This window comes from Melospiza georgiana, chromosome 18, assembly GCF_028018845.1.
Source record: "Melospiza georgiana isolate bMelGeo1 chromosome 18, bMelGeo1.pri, whole genome shotgun sequence".
NCBI lineage: Eukaryota > Metazoa > Chordata > Aves > Passeriformes > Passerellidae > Melospiza > Melospiza georgiana.
In genome coordinates this window covers 89,285-100,200 of record NC_080447.1, presented here as the reverse complement: position 1 = coordinate 100,200, position 10,916 = coordinate 89,285, and the positions used below count along the sequence as shown (strand labels likewise).

Sequence of the window (10,916 nt, the reverse complement as noted above, 5' to 3'; positions counted from 1 at the left end):
AATCCAGGGCAGAGCCCCCCATCCCGGGTGAGGGGATTGCCCCGTGAAGGTCAGTCACTGTTTGTCTCTGTAGAGGAAGCATAAATTGTGGCTGCTGCAGCTCTGCTCTTTGTCTTTATTTTTAGGAAGTCAAGGCAGAGAGCAGCTGTCAAGGCTGAGTGGGCAAGGTGAGCATTGAGTAGGGTACCGAAGCAGTTGTTATTGCTGAGGTCTCAGGTTCTGGTGCAGCTCTAAGTATGTATTATTCCTCTTTTTATTTTAGATGGACTGCTTGCCATCTATCCTAGCCCAGCATGCCCATGCCAGGTGGGTTCAAGCTTAAGGTATCAGTACGGCATACTTGTCAGGGTTGGGAGGTTGTGTTTTCACAGTATCTCAGCATGCTTTTCAGCTTTGTTTCTTTGCAGGTGCTGTCGCTACCCTAGGCAGCATGGGGAAGAGAGGAGGGCAGGTGACTTGGGGTTTAGGCAGGCTGATTCCTAGGTGAGCGTTATGCAGCAGCATGCTAAGTATGTATATTTTCTTTTTGCAGGTATCTTCCGGGTGGCCTCTGGAGTCAAATCAAGACTTGAGGTGAGCTGGGGCAGGGGTGCGGAGGAGTCCTCGGGATTACTGTTTTTGAGGGCAATAGTCACCCGTTCTCTTTTGCCTTAGGTACCCTGGGGAGGCTTGTAGCCACAGCTTGGAAGCGGCAGCACCGAAGCACACACATTGAGAACATCTCAACGTCCACGTCCGACCGAGGATGGATTTTGTCCGCTTGTCTTACAAAAGCTAAGTGTCGGGGCCAGTGGTTGGGAGAAGGGGAAAAGCCTTTACTATCACAGGAGGCAATCTGATGTCAGCTTAGCAGAGAGGTCTGTAGTGGGACGGGCTCCCTGGAAGTAAAGGGAGAGGGTTTCTCCTCAGCGTCACCAGAGCCTTTACCGTGCAGGGCAGTCGCAACCCATCTCCACATTCTTGTCTCCCTCGGGCTGCTGCCGGTGCTGCGGGCGGAGGCGGCTCCGCCGCGTGTTGGGCGCTGCGAGCAGGGAGCGCTGCGGTATCGCCGGCATGACGGGGCTGCTGCCTGCGTTAGTGCTCGTGGCTCCTTGTGCCGTGACAGCAGATGGAGCGGCGCTGGGCGGTAAAGCCAGAGATGGCCGGGAGAATGCCCAGCGCAGGGAGCGGGTGGGCTGTATGCTTCGGATGGCACAGGTGCGAGCTGCAAAGCCACCCCCCCTTCCGCCCCTGCCCTCCCGAGCCCCGGGGAAAATGCTTTCCAGCATTGTCGAGCTTCTGAGAGACAAAACTTGTGATTTGACACTAGCATCCAGAAAAGGTTTCTGTCTAGATTAACAAATGCCTAAATTGTTCTTGGTTACATCCCATGACCGGTTTTAGGCAGCGACTTTATACTGCTTTTAGGATTTTCTTGTACACTGGTGAGAAAATAGGCAGGTCTGATAGTGGTTTCACTTTTTTTCTACTTCACGTACCATGGGATTCTTTCATCCAAGCACTTGTTTTAAAATTCTACTGTAAGCGTTTATGGTTCACTTTTTTTTTCTTTGCAGCACCCGTGACTTTTTTTTTTTTCCTCTAAATCGGCAGTAAATATAGCTGAGTAAAATTACCTTGGTTTTCTTCCTTCCTTTTTAACTTAATTGTTTTTATTAAAAATCCTATTTGAATATGTGGAAAAAGTGGGGATGTCCTGTAATATATATTCTAGCTTTTCTCGTTTACAGGGTACTCATAAAATATGTCTCCCTTAGAGTCCCACAAAAACATTCTGGGTGAAATCTGAATTAAGGTATGTGTTTTCAAATAAGTAATCAGTTTAGATATTTGCCTGTGAATTACCTTTTCCTGTAATTCAGAGCTTGCGTTCTGTGGGTTTTATGATAAACCTGTAAAACATGTAAGAATGGTTTTGCAAGTCTGAATCGTTGAAGGCAGCAATAAGTGGATTTAGAGCCTGTTCTTGACCAGACAAAGGGAAAAAGTGTGACTCTGATGCTGAACTTGTCATTTTTCATTTGACTTGCCTTGAATTATTGAAGAAGAGAGAGAACTAGGAAAAGAGAGAAATAGAATTGATTATTGAGCCCTCCTAAAAAGCTCACCATGATTCTGTGTAGAGCCAAAGTGAAGGGTGATGGAACAGAGCTCTGTGCGTTAGAAGGAAATAAACCTGACCTCCACACAGAGTCTTACTAATTTCTATTTTTAAAATGCAAAATAAGTTTAGGAAGTGTTGGAAGTTAGTGTTTTGGGAAAGAAATGGCAGTTCCACAGAACATTCCATTTAAGAGAGGCCCTTGGAAGGATTCATTTTGTAACTGCTGTCACTGCAATCAGTTGGTGGTTCAGCCTTGAAACGTGCACTTGACCTTCTATAAAGCACTGTTTTGTTTGCCTTTCAGTGCTATGAGTCTTGATAAATTGGAGAAGAGCCCAAGAGAAATTTTTCATCCCTTGATATAAAAGGTAGGAAGTGACTTTTTTTGGTTTGGTTCTTTTTCTTTATTATTTCCTGGAAATAAAAGTAATTAAGTATAGGTGCTACTGGTTTGTTTCTTCCAGTAGCAGGTGATAATAATAGTAGTAGTACTAGCAAAAATAATAATAGAAATAATAATAATAGTAATGTAATACTACTTAAACTGTCTTTATCCATTGGACTGGCCATTTCAAATCAAAACTTCTAAACACAAATCAAACCATCATCCTTGTAGAATCTTTCACAGCAGCAGGCTAAAGATCCTGGTTTTGTTGACAGGATTTATTGGTTCTGGAAGAACAAGAGGGAAGTACAAGCCTAACTTCTTCTAGCTCACAGACCCGTCCGGTGAACCCAGCTTTGTATTTTGATGGGCTTGTGATGACTTCGAAATCAATTGCTCATTACAGTTAAAAAAAATTAATGTGTTTTTGAACGTGACAGCAGAAATAACTTTATGCACCAACTTAATAATGATAGATCACCAGTTTAAGTTAAAAATTCATGCTATACTATCAAAATTTAAAGGTAAATTATTATGTATTAGGTGATGGTATAAAGTGTATGTTCTAATGTGTAATGCAAAGATACATACATACCTGAAAGTCCTGAGAGGAAACAAATTTTTATGTCTGCTGTTTGATTGTTTACGATACGATATTTGGCTTTATTTCCCAGGGATCGGTGAATTTTAACTTTGGAGTCCTCTGTGCTAAGGATGCTCAGCTTACCGATGATGAAATGTTCAGTAATGGTGAGTTTTTCACCTTCTCTTTAATTGCTATGCTGATCTGAATAAGAAAAGAAAAAACAAAAGCAAGAGAAAAAAAAAAGGATGGTTTATTATTTTTTACGCTGTTATGTTTGTTTCCTCAGTATTTGCTGCAGCTCTGCTTACCCAAGCTTTGGGTTCCTTCTGTCCCACTGGGAGTGGCCCAGTTTGGTTGCATCTGGTGAAATTCACCCTGAGACCTTACAGAACCAGCTCCAACTACGTGAGAGCCATTTGCAGTTCTCTCCAGACACCTGGAGAAGGGGTGACGTTTCTGAGGATCCGGCGAGCGTGCTTCTGTCAAAACTCAGTCTGTGAAGTTTCTGGGGAAAACCCTTCTGTGTCCTGAAGGGTTCAAACTCTGGTGAGGATCCAGTTATCAGGTGCTCACCTGGATGGTTCCAGCTCCCAAAGGTAACACTTGTACTCTTGCCCTGTAGTTTACATCTATTGTATGTTTGTTATTTTGCAAGATTTTTTGTCTTTGCAAAATATTGTGCATTTCACTCTTTGGAATTTCTCAGATCGTTCTTTGGTGCAGCACCACCCCATGGGACACTTGGCTGCTGTCCTGAAGGGCTTGGTCGCTAGAATTGTAAATCCTGGAGAGTTTATAAGTCTTCTGTCCCCAGGGAGGTGTCATGCTTCGTTTACTTTTGTTCTGTTGGTTAGGCGCTGCTTCTCGTTGCAAGTATGAATTTCAAACTGCCCTGTTCTTATGTTAACTGTTTTCCTGGTTCTCTCCCTATGGCAGGGAAAGACTCTCGTATCCTTGTCGTCGGGCTTGGTGCTGTCCAAGAAGATACAGAGACTAAAAAAATCATAAGAAGCAAAATATGACTGCAGGGGAAAGAAGCTGGAGAGAACAAAAGGTGATATTGTTATCCTTACCCTGTATTAGAAACATCTGCTGTGCTTTGATGCTGGCAGCTGCCAGGGGCTTGTTAGCTCTTTGTAGGCAGGTGTAGGTGTTCACTTGTAGGTTTTTTCTCTGGACAAGTCAATTCAAACTTTGCTAAGCTTATATTTGCAGAGTACTCTCTAGAACAGTCCAGCGTGACATGTTGGATGTCGTCTCCCAGAGGGACCCAAAACTGCCATAAATTTCACAGGGAGGGGTGGGTGTAGAATACTAAAACCTGTCAAGGTTTTCATTTTTATAGGTATTGGCAAAGAAAAGGAATTTATCTCTAAATTCATTTGGAAAGAAACCCTCTCTCTATCCACTTATTTGTATACAGGAATGTAGGAAACTCTGACTAGAGATGGGTAATAGTTTTGAAAATAAAGACATAAGTTTTATCTAGAAATGAACCAATCAAGTGCCCTGAAAGCATCAGAACAGCTGCAGGGGCTGAAGGGAACAGAAAGGGTTCTATCTCATGAACAGAGGTACCTTTTCCTTACAGGTGCTTGTGCTGTAGTTTGGATTCTGCTTCCTAACATTTCTAGTGTGACAGGGTTTACCATAGAGACAATCTGCCAGGAGGTAGCGCTTTGGGGGATATGGCAGTCCTGGGTGTGTATTCTGAACTCCTTCAGAATGTTAGATTTGGAGTATTTCTTATCTCAGGAAAACAGCAGTCTTTTGCATCTGCGTATCAGCTGTTGAAATTTTGGGTTCAATTTCTTGAATCACAAATGTCATAGGATTCCTCCCAGATGGCAGCTGTCATGAAGTATGGCTCTTCTTGGTCTTGGGTTTCAGGGGCTGTTTCCAAAGTGACCTACAGAAATTGGAATGAAATAATTTTTTACTGTGTAAAAGAATCACTCTCCAAAGCATCAGCCAGGGTCTAAATGTGCCATTCTGCCTTTTAAAAGTACCAACATCACAGGATTTTTCTCAGATTAAAGCTTCCATGGAGTCGGATCTCTCAAGCCTGGCCCTTGAGAATTGTGGGCCTCCTGTGAACTGGTCTTGCCAGAAGGGCTTGCTGAGTTTTCCATTGTGTGGAAAAGAGATCCCATTTGCAGCCTGAAGCCTCGTGTTTCCTGTAGGATTTCCACTCCTAGAATTGCACACTTTGAAGGATTTCTTATAGCAGAAGTTTTTTGGGAACTAGGACTCTGGCTGGATTTGGGTCTCTGGACTCTCAGGTGAAGTGACCTTGAGACACTAGGGCATGCAGATTTCCTTGCTGTTGAAAAGAGCCATTGTTCGCACCCAGGAGCCATGGTCTGAATGGAGGTGTCACCTCTTAAATTTGCAAATGTCACAGGATTTCTTCTAAATGAATGGTGCTAAGAACATAAGGTCTGGCTGGCTTTCGACTTAGAGGCGCCTCCTCTAAATTGGTCTTCAGACGCTAGGTTGGAAAGTGTTCCTACATATGCCAAATAGCCCTTGCTATGCAATTAATAAGCTTCAAATTACCATGGAGTTGCTGCCCCTGCAAAGATTTTGGCAGAGCCTGGTTGTGGTGCCCCACTCCACTCCACCCCCCCTTAGCAGGTCCTTATGGTTGCATGGGGAATCATCGTGGAGCATGCCAACCCAGCTCCATCCTGGGAACAGCACCTGTATTTTACCCTAAAATTTCTGTCCCATTATAGCTCCTGTTAGGATACAAATGTAACTTCTCGGTTTCCACTGATTTTACCCCCAGTCATCTTTCCATACAAACACTGCTCCACTCTCCAGAGGATTATTGTGAGCAGATGTGAGCTCTGCTGTCCCTTTGGACTGACAAAGACAGAGGTTTTGTCCCAAGTTGCTTTTGAACCTGTCCTGCACCTGTTACGAGTCCTCAGTCTCCTGGAATTTTGTGGGTCAGTGACATGTAAAACAGCACAGCTGGCTGGCATGCTTTGCTCATGAGGGGAGACAAGAGAAGAATCCCTCTGCTCCCACCAGACCTGCAGCTGCCAAACCTCACCAAAGCACCTGAGGAGCCCCCGGGGACTGATGGTACAGAAGGGAGGTGATGGAGGACAGCACAGCAGGCAGCCTGCCCTCCATCTGGCTGTGAAGAAGGCAGGGCTGGGAACTGTCAGCAACATCCCAGCAGGTCTGGCTGATGGTGCCACCCTGAGGGCTTCCCCTGCCTTTGGGCAGTCCCAGCTGCTGCAGCTCACTTGACAGAGACTCATTGTCTATACTGTGCTTGGCTGCACTGGAGATGATGAAGCCGAGGACAGCAATGGTTGCCTTCACATCCCCTGACTGCAGATGGGAAGGAGGGCGAGCTCTGTCACCTTGGGAAGGCGTCTGCAGAGTCACTGCTGCCCGTCTCTGGAGCATGGCTCCTTTGACAGCAGTGCTCACCTAACTGTGCACCTGAGGACAGCTTCAGGACCTTGTCATACTGTGGGAGAGCAGAGCTTCACAGTAAACACCAGCTAACACAGTGACTGCCACTGTTAACACTAACAGTTCTTACCTAAATATTAATACTAGTAACACTTACTATGCATATTATTAATCCTAGTAGAGGCTGGTAGCGTTCTTTAGGCTGAGGCTTGCATGAAGAATACAAAATTAATTAACGTTGCTGATTATGCTATTGTGTTGAAATACTTGGCCTCCACTGCGGTAGCCCCACGCTTACCTCGATGGCCTCCCCCAGCAGGTCCCAAAACACCTGGATGCAGATCAGCTTAAGCTTCACTGATGTGATAAACAGAGTTCACTCTTTATAATTTTTAAAATTTTAATAAAGGATAAAAGGACAAAATAATCCAGCATTGGGATGCTTTTAGCACACAGCCAAAGAGCACAGAGGTAGCTTAAAAACATGTTCACTATATACTGTTACATTGCTGAGGTTACAGGCATATTCATTAACTTACACATTATTCAAACATTCCTTTGACTTTTTGATGTTCCAGGAACTCTCTTGTTTGGTTTTAACCTCTGACTTGTCTGCAGAACGTTCTGTAAATTAGGTCTACATATTTTATTTCTTCCTGTAGTTTTATCTTGTTGCTTCAGACTCCCTGATAACACTGGTAAGAGTCGATAAATCCTTCCTGGATGCTTAAGCTCTTGTTGTGTCACTATTATCTTATCACTTGGTAGGAGCAGTCTGCAGTTATAAGAAACAGAATAATTGCTTTACACCATTTTCTGAGTTAGTTACATAGAAGTATTTTAGTTTCTATTTTAACATTTTGCTAAAGCCTACCATATATTTATCACGCTACTATTCATATGAAATATACAGTGCATACATAAACTGGCATATTACACTATACAAAGCAGTTCAAAGTAAGTATAAGTTTTACCACATCAAAATACTTGTAATGCAAAAAGCTAATCTATGAATGTGAAAGCCAGTATTGTTTTATCATCTATAACATCCGACGACGAGGGTGAGCAGCGGGCCCGCAGCAGGCGGAGGGCGGGCAGGGGGACGCGGGCACTTAACTTTGGCCAGCGTGCTGATCTCGGCCAGGCGGGGCAGGCCAAGTCCCCGCAGAAGCGGAAGCACTGCGGTAGAAGAGGCACCCAGAGCCCGCAGCGGGCGCTGCACGCCCTCCCCGCTCCCGAGCCCTCTCCTCACCAAATCGCCGCCGCTCCCTGGTCCGCGCTGCTGTCGCAAAGACGACCCGGAACCCCTCCCGGGCTACACGCCTCTCCGCCTCCTGCCCCGAGTGCCGATGGGGCGCTCCGGTAGGGGCTCTGCGGGGGTCTTTTCGCCGGGATTTGGGCACGAGAGAGGGCCGGAGAAGGGGAGGGGGGTTTCGCGAGCAGGACCGTCGCCGCCGCCTGCGAGCCCTTCGGTCAGCCCGAGCTCCGCCCCACGCTCCCACGGGGCTCAGCCTGACGGCTCCCAAGCCTGCCAATCACGGCCCGCCTTTCTCCGTCCGCCCTGTCCAATCACAGCCGCCCTTTCAAACCGGAAGCGGTCCCGCCAATCTCAGCCCGCTCAGTCGCGGCTCGCCGCCTCAGACTGGCCCCGCTCGCCCGTACGCCTGAGGCGCCGCTCCTGCCACCGCCGCTTTGGGAGCCGGCGGAGCAGCGTCCCCGCTGCTGCTGCCTCGGCAGGCGCTGTTGCGGACGGGAAGGGCGGCCGGGAGCTTCCAGTTCAGGTCCTGGTCGGGATCAGGTTCTGGTCCAGGGAAACGGGCAGGCGGCGGGGAGCGGGCGGACGCGGCCACAGCAATGGCGGCGGCGGGAGCAGCGCTTGAGGGGACCGCGGGGAGTCACGGAGCCGAGCGCGGCGGGAATGGGCGGGCTGGGATTGGTGGAGCCGGCAGGCGCTGCCTCGGGTTGTGATTGGCTGGCTGTCCGCCCGTGGGGCATAAATAGCGGGCTTTGGAGCGGCAGTGGCGTCAGTTCGGCGGTGAAGCTGGGAGAGGCGGGAGCTGCGGATGCGCGGTCCGAGGAGCGGCGCTGCGGCAGGACGGGACCCCCGCGGCAGCTGATCCGGGGAGCGCCGGTGAGTACGGGCGCGACGCCTGCGGCCGTATCTGGGGCCGGCCGTGTCCAGTTCTTTCTGCCGCGCCCTGCGTGGCTCGGGTAGCCGGCGGCTGGTGTGGGGCCTGGAGTGGCGCGGTGGGGGGGGGCGCCGCCTGCTGTCACTGGGGGCTGGGAAGTAGCCGCTTCGCGGTTTCTGGATTTAAAGAAATGTTCAGAATACGAGGAGTAAAGCTTGCTTTTTGTATTTTTATTACTTTATTTTGTTTTTACTTGTAACGTTTTTCTTTCTTAATTGTGTTATTTTAGTATTGCCTGTTTTAATACATCTTTTTGGTTTGATTTGTTTTCTTTACTGGATGTCTCATGTTAATTCAGTAAGGGTTGTGGGACTGGGGCTGAAACACCAGTTGTGAGAGCAGTGGGGACATAAAACCCCAGGGTGTGGAATAATGATTTTGGCATGGGTCAGGCCCAAAACAATGTGGAGGGGTGGAAATGCTGAGGCCAGATAAATGCCATGGGAGGAAGGCATGGAGCTGCAGCACAGGGCCTGCAGGTTATGCCTGGGGGTTCCCAGCCCCTGCCCTGTGGTAACCAACAAGGAGCTGAGGGTGTGGGGGCTCAGAGGGTTCTAGGGCCCAAGAACCAGCCCAAGAGCGCCTTTTGGGATGGGGAGGAAGGAGTCCAGTGGCTGTTCCCAGCCCCTGGAGCTGCCTGAGGGGAGGTGAGGCGGCCTTTGTGCAGGTGCTGGGCTGAGAGCCAGGGTGAGGGGGAGGGTGGATGTTGAGCTTCAGACCTCCAGTGTCCCCAGAGTTGGGATGCCACTTAGGGTTGCCACTTAGGGCTGGGTGGGTGGATGGGACAGCTTCTAGAGATACTGAAATTGAAATGATGGCAGTAACTAATTTGTGGCCTTATCAACAGCCCCAAGGTGCAGTGAGAAGCATGAGCAGCTTTTAGCTGCAGCCAGTAGGAAGCTGAGGAGCTGGAGCTGAGGCAGCAGAGCTGGAGGAGACAGAAATATGGTAGGGTTTGATGTAAAACCTCTGTGGGGCTGGGATAGGGATTGTGGAGTGGGGAGGTGAACTGCATGGTTGGAATTGAAATTGCTGTAAGGGCTGTGATCTGAGCTCAAGAACTAGAGCTAAAACAAAGATCCTGTCCTGAGAAGCACAAGTAGTATTGTGTGGCACTACTGTGAAGATGTGGAGCAGGAAGTGCAAGAGAAGAGCTGGCAGTTAAATAAAGCTTGTGGGACTGGAGCTGAAATCACTGGGGACGGGGTGGGGACTGCAGTGCTGCAGAAACAGTCACTGCTACAAGGGATACTCACTGTGGATCTGAGGACTAAACGCAGAATGGGACACAGAGCTGGAAGAAGAGAGCTGGCAGTAAAATAAAGCTGGTGGGTCAAGAACTGAAAGAGCTGGAATCACTGGGCCTGGTCTTATCATTGTGGGACTAGGATCGGGTCTGCACACAACATGGGAACTACAGGGCTGGCACAGAGACGGTAAAATAAAGCTTGTGGGTCATGAGCTGAAAGAGCCTAAATCACTGGGCCTGCTATTTTCATAATTGTGGCACTGGTATTTTGTGTGTTAATGTGTTAATTGCAGCTTAACACATCACAGCCACCTTAGGGCTGGTAAAGGCAGTGTAGTGTTCTTGCGCCGAGATCACTGTAGGCCTGTGACAAGGATGCAGGGGCTGGGTATTGCCACTAATAGTAGAACAGGATGTGTGGAGTGGGGAAGGGGGGCTACAAGCTTGCGCCTGAATACCCCGTCGATGGTAGAATATTGCCTGCGCCTGTGATGGCACCTCTTGGGGCGCACTGTGGGGCTGGGAAGTGGACTGCGGGGCTGGCAATTTGAATGAAAATGGCAAAGGCATTTGATGGGGGTCTCAGAGCAGCACCAGGTGTGAGTGTGAAGATGGTGGGGGCTCGGAGCAGCCCAGGTGTGAGTGTGAGGATAAGGAGTAGCTCGGAGCAGCCCAGGTGTGAGTGTGAGGATGATGGGGGCTCAGAGCAGCCCAGGTGTGACCTGTGAGGATGAAGGGGGTTCCGAGCAGCCCAGGTGTGAGTGCGAGGATGATGAGGGGCTGGCTCCTGCCAGGGTGAGGCTGTTTTAGGGGGAGGCTTTGCCTCAGCTCCCCTTTGCATGGAGCTGCTGAGTGGAGGGGTTTATGGGGCGCTCCCGGCGCTGTCTCATGGAAGGACTGCGAGAGCTTCCCACAGGGTCAGGGGCAACACCTGGATCCGCGCTTGGGTACGTGGAGCATCGCTTAAA

General features: G+C 48.7%; 1 long non-coding RNA gene across 1 annotated transcript; it reads left to right on the top strand.

Moving 5' to 3' along the window:
* The first annotated feature begins 2,369 nt into the window (after positions 1-2,369).
* LOC131091208 (uncharacterized) lies at positions 2,370-4,754 on the top strand. Its single transcript, XR_009115361.1, has 4 exons — positions 2,370-2,472; positions 3,164-3,239; positions 3,362-3,671; positions 4,012-4,754. It is a non-coding gene; the product is annotated as an uncharacterized LOC131091208 (long non-coding RNA).
* The last annotated feature ends 6,162 nt before the right edge of the window (positions 4,755-10,916 follow it).